The 12,070-nt window shown below is 51.0% G+C and overlaps 1 pseudogene; it reads left to right on the top strand.

The window, feature by feature from the left end:
- Positions 1 to 410: 410 nt before the first annotated feature.
- On the top strand, positions 411 to 10,546 carry LOC114109591 (adenosine 5'-monophosphoramidase HINT1-like; annotated as a pseudogene).
- Positions 10,547 to 12,070: the final 1,524 nt, after the last annotated feature.

Genomic DNA, 12,070 nt, shown 5'->3' with positions numbered 1-12,070 from the left:
ATGCCGACTCTGTGTGACCCCCTGGGCTATAACCTGTCCATGGGATTCTCCAAGCAAGAATACTGGAGTGGGTAGCCATGCCCTCCTCCAGGGGATCTTCCCGACCCAGGGATTGACCCACGTCTCCCGCACCACAGGCAGACTCTTTACCACAGGGCCACCTCGGCCCTGCTGGAGGCAGAGAGGCAGGCATGGCGGGCCTGAGTCAGCCAGCATGTGCGGCTGTTATTCAAGGTCTCGGAAAGGCAGGATTCTCACCAGAGCAGCACAGTCACCCCATCAGCTGGGAACGTGGAACTGTCCAGGCAGCCCTGCTGCCGGTGGGAGCCTGTGAGAACTTATATTCTAAGTCCAGTCTCTGCAGCACCCCCACCCCGGGAGGAAGCTCCCACGCCCCTGTGCTCACGCACATGCCTGTTCACGGGCGACGTGAGCGCAAGCCGGGTGAGTGGGATCTCATTCAGGCGCACTGACATCTAGGACTTGTGCGTGGGGTTCTGGGCGGCCTGGTGCTGGGGGAGCCCTGCTGGTCAGGTGGGAACACGGATCCACCCCAGTCATGTTCCGCTCAGGGGCTGCCCTCCATGTTCTTCTTCTTTCTTTCTCTCTCTTTTTAAAATTGGGTGCTCAGGGCTGGTGCACTGGGATGCCCCTGAGGGGTGGGATGGGGAGGGAGGTGGGAGGGGGGGGTTCAGGATGGGGGAAGCGTGTACACCCATGGCTGATTCATGTCAATGTATGGCAAAACCGGTACAATACTGTAGAGTAATTAGCCTCCAATTAAAGTAAGTAAATAAATAAAAATAAATAAAACGGAAGTGTAGTTGGTTTGCAGTGTTGTGATGGTGTCTGCTATATGGCAGAGCGACTCAGTTATGCACATACATATTTTTTCCCCTCATGGTTTATCACAGGATACTGAATATAGTTCTCAGGGCTATACAGCAGTACCTTGCTGTTTATCCACTCTTTTTTTCTTTTTTTTTCTATAGACAAGGCAGAAGTTACACACATCTTCAAAAATCACCTTCAGGCTCACGTTTAATGCATTCTTTTTCTCGAGAAGACTGAAATGACACAGACACCAGGCCTGCCAGAGGGAATTCTGGAACACACAGCGCCTTTGAGCCCCCCGGCAACGCTGCAGGGTTTCATGTCTCCCTGAAACGACGCACTCCTTAGGGGGTGAACCAACTGCGGGGGTGGGGGACGGTGCTGCCTGGAAGACAGGAGGCCCACTTTTAGATGCAGGAGTTGGGAGAACTTCACTTTGGGGCCATTTGTGGTCGATGAGTGGACTCGTGACTTCCGAGCTTCAGCTGGTTCAGGGATGGAAACTCGTGGGGAAGGGGGTGGGCACTGAAGGAGCCCTGAGGAAAAGCCAGTCGAGAGTTTCCAGCCACGTGTTAAAGATATGCAACTGTTTCCTGAGGATCAAGAGGGTGTTCTAGCCACAGGAGATGCTAAGAATATTCTGCGGGAAGAAAGGAGAAGGGGAGAAAGGAAGGAGAGAAAGGGGATCATCCAAAGCTCTAGAAATAAACACCCCACTCAGAGAAGGCAAGCAGAACCTCGGCAACCCCTTCCAGTAGAGAGTTGGACACGACCTAGCAACTGAAATCAACAAAGAACCCCTGTTGCGATGGTACTTGCCGCAAAGAGACCTGGCCCTTCCCTCCTAATTATGTCACCCGAGTACGATATTTACCCCTTCTAAGCCTCAGTATCCTCATCTGTAAATTGAGCCTTGCTTCATAGGAATTTGTTGAGGGCCAATGAATAAAAAAGAGCTTCTGCATTAGCAATGATGCTAAGGGCAGACACAAGGCAGCCCTTCTAAGAAGCTCTCCACGTGCGAGTTGTCCAGTTTTTGCAACAGTCTTGCGAAGTTCCCACCTCTTTGAAAGAGGAAAAGAAGATTGAGCTGTGTGCTCGGCTACGCTGGCGGCAAGACTGGGATTTGAATCCACAGGAGTCTGGCTCCCTGATCTGGGCTGAATCCCTCCTTCCTCACTGTCTTAATTTACAATTCTTTCTTTTGACCATTTCACAGGTGAGATGTGAACTCTGGCCATTTTCAAGATTTCAAACCACATTGAAGAGAATTGTGTTTGGCCAAAGCTGGGCTCAGTGTGATTTGGGGCTTCTCAGTGGATTTGACTTATCTAGGCTCAGTTCACTGTTAATGGACATAATTGACTCATACTTGTACCTTGTAATCTGAGTCCCAAAAGTATAAAAATTAAATCCACCAGTATTTTCAAAGTTCAAAGTTTGCATTAGTAAAACAGGGGAATAGAAGCTTCACAGACTACGGCAGCTTCCAAGAACAAATACCTTTATTAGTGGGGAAAGTTGGTCTTTTGGGTCACTTAACGTTGGTTCTTCAAGGAAGTTGTTATTTAGTTGGTAAGTTGTGCCTGACTCTTTTCAACCCCATGCACTGTAGCCAACCAGGCTCCTCTGTCCATGAGGTTCTCCAGATGAGAATACTGGAGTGGGTTGTCATATCCTTCTCCAGGCGATCTTCCCGGATTAGAGCTAGAACCTGGGTCTCTTGTGTTGCCAGGTGGATTCTTTACCACTGAGCCACCGGGGAAGCCCTCTTCAAGGGAGATCAGCTGTATAAAATCGACCTTGCGTTGGTCATGATGGTGAGCAGCTGGGCTGTAGGACATTTTACACCAGTGTTTAAAAATAAACCCCACACAGTGAGAACTGAGGCAGTCTTGGAGGGAAAGGAACCTCGGGAGTTTCCGGTTTCCTCCAGGCTGGGAGCAGACAAGCACGTCTCATCGGCTCTGATCGCATCTCCTGTGTTTAGACACTACTTCTCTCCCAGGAGGGAAAGTGGTTCCCTAGAGACATGTTGGTAGTCATAGACCTGCCCAGGTGCCAGCTTGAGAGTTATTTTCTTACACTGAGGATTTTCTTCCCACTCAGCAGAGAGGAGAGACGTCCAGACTTGTTTGGGAATATGATCCCATCCGTGCTCAGATATATTTAGAGTGTCTCCCTAACTCCAGCCTTTCAATAGCCCTCTAGGGACGTGTTGATTTAGTTCTTGTATGTTTTAGGATGTTAAAATGGGAAGTACCCGAAACACAGATCTAGAATTTACTCCTGGGGTCTGGTGCCTGCTAACTCAGGTTAACGTGAACTCTGACAAGCATAATTAAATGTGTGAGCGATCCGTTTGCAGAAGAGCATTCAGATCCACACAGAGCTCCGTCACTATCTCTCTTCCTGTCTCTTGCTCGCTTTCACATACGCATCCAGACTGTCACGGGCTCTGGCCATTTTCTTGCTATCCCCTTTCAGCCCTAATAAAGCCATTTCTTCGGGAGAGTTTCTCTGGAATCAGTATTGAGCTGAGAAGCAACTTGAACATGAATCATGATAATGTGTCTCACTGTTTATGTAGCAATGAAGATTCTCAAGATGAATGGAGAGGAGCCAACCACTCTCTGTTCATCTCAAAGCCGTGCAGCCCCACTGTTCCTCACGCTGAGAGATTTATCGGTAATTATTGCCGCAGATAAGGAGTCTTGAAGGAAGCAAAAGTTTTCAAGAATTGGGGTGCTTCTGTACCAGAAGGAACTAGGATGTGCCATGAACTCTGATACTAAATTAGATGGAAGAAATGCAAAAAAACAAACAAACAAAAAAAAAACAACGACCAGCAAGTATTTAGAAAACAGTAATCAATGTGTGTTGATTATCCTTTTTTTTTTTTTTTTAACTGCACCTGGCAGTACGTGGGATATTAGTCTCCTGACGAGGAATTGAACCCAGGGCCTCAGCTGTGGAAGCATGGAGACCTAACCACTGGGCTACCAGGGAACTCTCCCCAGACTGATTTATACTCCAAAGACTCAGACACTAGGATTATCCAAAACAAAGTCTTAAAACAACCAGAAATAATCTATTTTTTTAAAAAAAGATTACCTTAGAAGAAAACATAGGTAGAACACTCTTTGACATAAATTATAGCATCATTTTTGCGGGAGGGGGATTTGTCTTCTCAGGCAAAAGAAACAAAAGCAAAAATAAGCAAATGGGACCTATTTAAACTTAAAAGCGTTTGCACAACAAAGAAAATCATCCACTAAATGAAAACACGGTCTACTAAATGGGCGGAAATATTTGCTAATGATATGACCGATAAGGGGTTAATAGTCAAAATATATACACAGCGAATACAACTCAGTATTGAAAAAAAAAAAACCTCTTTCTGTTCATCTCACTCTTCTTTTCCTTCCATCTTTATCATTGACTATATATATTTATTTACTTTGGCAATACCCTCAATAGACTATAAACTTCATGAGACTAGAGACATTTTCTGTCTTCTTCGCCATTCATTGAATGGTTAAATGAATACACGGATGATAGCTAAATGACTGACTAGAGAAACATGGGTGGATCTTACAAACACTGCGTTCAGAAAAACTGAGAAACAATGGAAAGTGTAGCAAATCCTATTAATATAAATTCCAAGCACAAGCATTGAAAAGTCCGGAGAGGGAAAGCCTTTTCAACCCATGCTGCTGGAACAATGTATGGAAAGAAAAAAGAACCTCAACCCTTACCTCATACTACATGTAAAAACTAAAGACGGGTCACAGATTTAAACACAAAAGCTTAAAATAGAAGTCCTCTAGAATAAAACAGAGGAGAATACCTTCCTGAACTTTGGTGAATGAAGGCAACTATTTCTTAGGTTGAACAACAACAAAATCAACCATAAAACAAAACAAAAATTCGTATATAATTGACTTCATTAAAGGTAGAAATGTCTGCTTATCAAAAGACACCATTAGGAAAATGAAAAGGCAAGCTACAGAGTAGGAGAAAATATTTATAGTACAGAGATCTAAAATACGTATAGAACTTCTAAAAAAAAAAATAGGGCTTCCCTGGTAGCTCAGCCGGTAAAGAATCTGACTGCAATGCAGGAAACCCCAGTTCGATTTCTGGGTCAGGAAGATCCCCTGGAGAAGGGATAGGCTACCCACTCCAGTATTCTTGGGCTTCCCTTGTGGCTCAGCTGGTAAGGAATTCGCCTGCAATCTGGGAGACCTGGGTTTGATCCCTGGCTTGGGAAGATCCCCTGGAGATCTAAAGTATGTATAGAACTTCTAAAAATATTAAAAAAATATAAAGAACCCAGTTTTTAAACCCAGTGGGCAATGGGTCTGGACTCTTTATAGAAGACGACTTGCAAATTACGTAAAAGCACGAGAAAAAACGCCCACCATCATAAGCCAAGGGGATGCCAAGTAAGACTGCAGCACCCGCTGAGGTGCACACCCATCGGCCTCACCAGGCATCCAATGGCTCCGGCTTCCCAATTTCTCACAAAGTTCAATGTGATCTCTCCAATGAGCCAGCACTCCCAGTGCTGGGTTTTTTACCCCAAAGACCTGAGAACCTACGTCCATATAAAGAGTTGTGCACAAACTTTCATAGCAGCTTCATTAATAATAGTTGGCGGAGTGATGTGGATTGAATACAAATGTTTGCCAGTGGACAGATAAGTCCACGCACTTGCGTGATGGGATACGTAACACGAGGGAGTCAACTGCAGCGATGCCTCCACAAACACGGCGCTGCATGAAGGCGTCCGGATGGAACGGGCCAGACGCTGTGTGGTTCTGCTTGCAGAGTGGTGGTGGTCACTGAGTTGTGTCGGACTCTTTGCGACCGCATGGACTGTAGCCTGCCAGGCTCCTCCGTCCACGGCAGTTTCCAGGCAAGGGTACTGGAGTGGGTTGCCATCCAGCTGCAGAAGAGGAGACGAAAGTGGAGAGTAGAAATCTCAACGCTGGTGCCTCCAGAAGGGAGGGATTGACTAGAAGGGGCAGGAGGAACTTTCTGGGGAGATGAAGCTGTCTTGACTGGGATGACCATGCTAATATTGATACATACATAAAGAACTCATCAAACTCTGCAGATCTGTGTATTTTAATGAAAATTATTATACCTTGTGATATATATATATATATATAGCATATGAGGGAAATGGCTAGACACGAAGCTTGCTCCTGAGAGGAGAGAGAAGGCCGGCAGGCAGGAAGCAAGGAAGGGGTAAGGGAGGGGGATTGAGGCGGAGGAGGGGTGACGGACGGGAGGCGGTCAAGTGGACTTGTGTGTCCTCTCCCCCCGTCCGGTCCTCAGTCCGGGACGGGGGTGCCGCCAGCTGCCGGGCAGCCCTCAGTGGCATCTTGACTGGCTGGCTCATGGACCCCAGGTGTGCCTGCTGCAGCGCAGACGCCTCCTTTATCTGGGTGCCAAGGAGGAAAGTCCTGGGTGCATCTTACTGGAAGCGTGTTGGAGGCAGGGGTCCCGGGGATTTCAGGATGCAGGACTTCCCTGCGCCAGGCCCCAGGGACCCCTGGGAGGCCCCCATCTGACTCGGCACAGTGGCTGCTGTGGATCTGAAACCTGCCCCAGGCCTGGCATCCACAGGGCTCATTCCTTGGAGCCACCCCCCAGCACCGTGGTCCCTGACTGTCACCCCGGCCTGGCCTGGACCTGTGCCCAAATGCCTCCGCCCCGCTCAGCACTCACCCGGTGAGTCCCACCCTTGTGCCAGCTCCTGGGGAGGACAGGACCCCTGGGCCCCTGAGCACTCGGGTTGGCGGAAACAGAGAGAGTGTGCAAAGCGAAGTCTGTGAGAGCTGCCAGGCCGCCTTCAGGGCCCGGCCCGGCCAGCGCTTTCGGAGGGCTCGGCAGAGCTGGCCCCCGTGCTCTCAGGCGTTCCCCTCCTCTGACACGCTCTCAGCTCGCTGCCCGTCCTCCCCAGACCCCCGGGCCCACGGGGCAGCCTACTCCTGGCCACTGGCCTCTCACACTCACCATGGTGTCTTTGGAGATGGGACGCTGTCCCCACCTCCCCTGAGCAGCCTCACATGGCAACCGCAGGATCCAAGGCGGAGGCCCACCCCTCCTTCAGTGGGTGAAACAGGAGTTTTCAAACTCTGCTTCTCAGAGACCTCTTGCAGCTGGCCATCGTAGGTATTTACAGTGGGGAGAAGGTGCCCAGGTCTTTGGGAGACTGATACTGTCATCTTTTAAGTATCTGTGGAGATGTTATTTATGAGTTCTATACCAACCTCCTGTAGAGGTGAATTTATTCCCAAACTAATCACAGATTTTACCAGAAAGCAGGAGTGCTGTCACCTCTGCGTAGGGAATTGATTACATTTGTTTCACGATCACCCAGATACACAGTGGGACACACACGGAGAGGAGGAGGAGGAAGAGGAGGGACAGGGGAGGGGCAGAGACAGAGAGGGAGGTGGTTTGTCTCCCAAACTTGCAGCTCAGCTACCTACCACCTTCCTGCTTACCCATACCAACCCCACCTTCACCCGTGTCGGTGGAAAGGCTTTCTGAAGCCCTGGCTCTAAGATCCCGAAGTGTCGTCGCACCAGGGACCCCAGCTCTAGGCTGTTCACAGAAAATCATTCACTGAAAGTCATTTCATCTGAGGATCATTTCCGTAAAGGCCGATTTGTCCAACATCCCACCTTACAAAATATGTATCCCTCTTACCTGCTTTTGAAGCTTACAGGGCTCCAGTCTCAAAGCTCTGGCGGCCAAGAGCCCTGGAGTGGGGGCACCGGGCTCCTGGGACCCCAACCTCAGCCTCCAGCCTCTGCTTTCCTTGGGCCAAAGTGCAGCGGCTTCTAATAATGATAACTATTGATTATCTCACAGAGTTCTTGTGGGTCAGGAATTCAGGGCAGATGAGCTGGGGTGGGGTGGGGGTGGGGGTCGGGGGTCTGATTCTGGCTTTGTGTTCAGTCGCTCAGTCGTGTCTGACTCTTTGCGACCCCATGGACTGCAGCACGCCAGGCTTCCCTGTCCATCACCAACTCCCGGAGCTTACTCAAACTCTTGTCCATCGAGTCGGTGATGCCATCCAACCATCTCGTCCTCTGTCGTCCCCTTCTCCTCCTGCCCTCAGTCTTTCGCAGCATCAGGGTCTTTTCCAATGAGTCAGTTCTTCATATCAGGAGCTTCAGCTTTGGCATCAGTCCCTCCAATGAATATTCAGGACTGATTTCCTTTAGAATTGATTGGTTTGATCTTTTTGCAGTCCAAGGGACTCTCAGGAGTCTTCTCCTTGAGAGCTTCGCAGTTCTTATAAGGTAACTTGTCATCTGAGGGTCAAGTGGGAGCAGCTGCTTTCCAGATGGCCCTTGCAGTGTAGAGAGCCTGACACTTGGCTTTTCTGGTTATAATGTAAGTGCCTGGTTAAGCTTTTGACTGTTGAGGCTGCCACTTCAAAGTCACCTATCTTGAATAAACAACCTCCCAGCTTCACAGCTAACTAATGAAAAAGCCAAGCTATCCCACCCATGAAGTTCCCCTATTAGAAAGCCGAGTGACTTAGACAAAAAAAGATAAAAGATAAAATGGACCCTGCTTTCCCCTGCTAAAGTCTTAATTCTCCCTCTTAGGATTTAAATTCATCCATAGAGCGAGAACCAGCAGAACCCTAAATACCCCACCCATCCTCCACCCAGAGGTCACAGAGGCCAGGGACTTGTCACATGAGGTCACTTGTGAAGAGGACATGTGAACGGTCAAGCCTGGGTCTGTCTAGTTCGAGACTCAGTCCAGTTGGAGGACCTTTCCCTCCACTCTTGGCTCTTAGTAGGGGAACCACTTCCTTTCCAAAGCCTCGGTCACCATCCCGCAAGCCGGCCGTGGGCTCTTGATCCCGGGACCCCAGGGAGGGGCTGTGTGAGTCCCAATGGGGACTCTGGGTCTGGGTCCGCCTCTGTGGGGAGACTGCCTCCCTCTCGCCTTCCTGACTATGCGCTGGGAGTGAGGTCCTGCTGGTCACCTGCCGACTGGAAGTGGTTACTCAGCGGACCATGAGCCCCGTGCATTGAGTCCTCACATCAGGTCCTCCCACCCGCGACCAGAGCCTGCAGGGCCGGCCGAGCCCAGGGCCTGCTTTCCCTCCTGACATCTAGAGGCGGTGGCTGCCCCGTCCTGGCAGCTGCTCTCTGGCGGGAGAGGTGGATGAATCATTTTAAAGGAACTTTCAAGCCACCAGAGAGAAAACGTGGGAAAGCAACCTCTTCAATCTCCCCTTTCCTGCTCTCGTGATTCTTCTTCCGTCTCTTTCTCCCTCTGCCCCTGCCCTTCCCTCTCGCTGTCTCTCTGTGTCTCTGTCTCCCTCTTGCCTAGGTTTTCCTGTGGGGTCAGGGACTAGCCTGGCTCTGCCACGGGCTCCCTGAGACAGTGCTGGCAGCAGGGGCCACCCGCAGGCAAGGGGGCCGCGCGTGGTGATAGCCCCTGAACCGCGGGGTCCTTTGGGGGCCAGCCCTGCCTCCCTCCCTAGACTTCGGGGGCCCCCTTGGATTCCTGTGCCACAGCTATGCTGACCCCTGGGGGAGTGAGTCTGGTGAGGCTGAGCGGTCCTCAGGAGCACAGAGGGCATGTGGTTATGGGGCTGGGGGGCTGGGGGAGCCTGCCTGCTGGGGTTCCTGCTTTGCCAACAACCACAAGAGCAGACCTTGGTCTCCCAGCAGGTGGATGACAGGTGGCACGGACCACCAGGTCACCAGGGGCATTTGTAGGTGGCTGCTCAGAGGCTGCTCCCTGTCCAGTCCATTGGAGATGGGCAGGGGAAACTCAAGCTGTCCCAGGGGTGTATCCCAGGCAGCCTGGACCCCCATCTAGGCTCTGTCACCAAGGGTACTGGAGGGCCCTTGCCCCTTGGCATGTAGTCCAGAGGTGATGCCAGGGCAGCCACAGGCAGCATAGGGCATCCGTGGTGTGAGCAGCCTCTGAAAACATCAAGTGTGTCACAGGAGCAAATAAGTTAGTCGTTGTTATTGTTGAGTCTTGGAATCGTGTCCGACTCTGCGACCCCATGGATTATAGCCCGCCAGGTTCCTCTGTCCATGAGATTTCCCAGGCAAGAATACCGGAGTGGGTTGCCATTTCCTTCTCCAGGCCATCTTCCCAACCCAGGGACTGAACCCGAGTCTCCTACATTGGCAGGTGGATTCTTCACGGCTGAGCCACCAGGGACGCAAATAAGTTAGATCGATGACAAGTCAGCAGCTCCTAATTTTCATTAAAAATATCTCATTTACTCCTCCCTCCTCCCCGAACTTTCCCCTGGCTGGCAGACAGGAGGGAGGCTGAGACGGCAGGTGAGCTCACCAAGGCTCAGCCTGCCTGGCCTGGTGGCAGCGTGCCCTCTGGGAAGATCATCCGCGAGGAAAGCCCAGGCGAGTCGTGTGTGAGGAGGCCCAGCGTCTTGTTTTCCGTGACACTTCTCCTCAAGCAGCCACACATTTTCTGGTTATACTCACAAAACACAAATTCCAGATTTCTGTAACAGAAGATGAAGATAAACGTCTTCTTGGACATTTGACTATCGTTGCCTGGAAATGTGCTGCTGATCTGGGCCTGAAGAAGGGTGGTGAATGTAGGCTCAGACGGTGGACAGCCTGTCTGCTGTGTTCCTCCCCACATTCTTGGAGGTCAGCAGAAGACCTGGCCTCCTGGTTAAGCGTGTTGTAGGAATACTTTTCCCTTTTCTGTGCAGTGATCAGGTTTGAAGCTTCCAATCTGCTAAATAATACCTTGTTGGGCCCGTGTATGGAGAGACTGCACAAATCATTTTAAATACCATATGTAATAAAAGACATTGCTGTGTGGTCTAAAAAAAAAAAAACTCATTTAAAAATACATTTCCTATTTATGAAGCTTTAATTTTCCCTCAAGTATAGTCTGCTCTGTAATACCCTGATGGTGGATTTTCAGTCCCAGTAAGTATTGTAAAAAAAGTGGGTGTTAGTCTCTCAGGCGTGTCCAACTCTTTGCGACCCCATGGACTGCAGCCTGCCAGGCTCCTCTGTCCATGGGATTCTACGCAAGAATACTGGATGGGTTGCCGTTTCCTCCTCCAGGAGACCTTCCCAGCCCAGGGACAGAACCCAGGTCTGTAACTGCAGGTGGATTCTTTACCGCTGAGCCCCCTGAGAGACCCATTGTGAGGATGGCAGTCATGAAATTCCCACTTCAGAGGCTCCTTCTGGAGCCGTCCCTGCCTCCGTGGACATAGCCCACTTCTTCCCAGCGCGGCTCTGGCTCCTTTCCATCCCTCTCTTTCTCTCCTTTCAAAGGGAGAACGACTCACTAGCTCTTTCTGCCCAGTTAGCAGACCCAGAGCAGAGGGAGCCGGAGTCTCAGCCCTGGCAGCAAATGGCAGAGAAAACGGAGTGAAGAGGACTTTCCTTCCACACCCAGCGCCTGGGTTTGTCTCGGGGCCAAAGCTGGCACAGGGCAACACCGCGGAGCTGCAGACGTCGTCTTCAGAGTCTCAGCCCCGTTCGCCCACAGCCTTGGACCTTGGCACTCCTTGAGTCATCTACTCCTGAAAAGACATTAATTATCGACTGTTTACGTGTTGCTCGGTTTTTTAAAAAATTACTTTGAAAGTTATTTGACTGGTCTCAGTGTTGTGCTGGGTGGAAAGAGCCTCCGAAGGTCTGTCCTTCCTGAGGCCTAGGTGCTCACGGGGGCTGCCCCCGCATGAATCGCGGGCAGGTCAGTGCACAAAGGAGAGGATGCTGGGCCTGGGGGGCTTGGCTGGGGCAGCCCTTGGCTGGCCCAGTGCTGGCGCTGAACTGATGTTCTCCCCTCTGGGGAAGACTTGACGTGGGGACGCTGATTTGACTGGACTAGACAGACTCCACATCGGCGCTTTGATGGGGTGACCGGCGACAGCAGTGGCAGAAGACGCCTATAGAAACAGTTCTGGAGGCTGTGAGGCCTGACCCTGGCCCCGGGGCCTGCCTGGAGGAGGGGGCGGAGCTGGCACGTGGCGAAGATCCAGCTCATGCGGCAGGTGCCGCGGGACGGGCTCGGAGGGCACGGGGCTCCCAGGAAAGAGGCGACAGAGGGAGGTTTTGAGGCGGAGGAGGCTTTGGCCCGGAGGGCTGCGTAGTGTCTCAGCAGACGCGGGACCAGGTCATACGAGAGCTCGGTGGGTGGATGGAGGAGCCGTCCCTACGTACCAAGTGAAGAGCAC

The sequence above is a fragment of the Ovis aries genome, chromosome 20 (genome assembly GCF_016772045.2).
Source record: "Ovis aries strain OAR_USU_Benz2616 breed Rambouillet chromosome 20, ARS-UI_Ramb_v3.0, whole genome shotgun sequence".
Lineage (NCBI taxonomy): Eukaryota > Metazoa > Chordata > Mammalia > Artiodactyla > Bovidae > Ovis > Ovis aries.
Note: the sequence above shows the minus strand (reverse complement) of the source record. Positions and strands in the feature narration are given on the sequence as shown.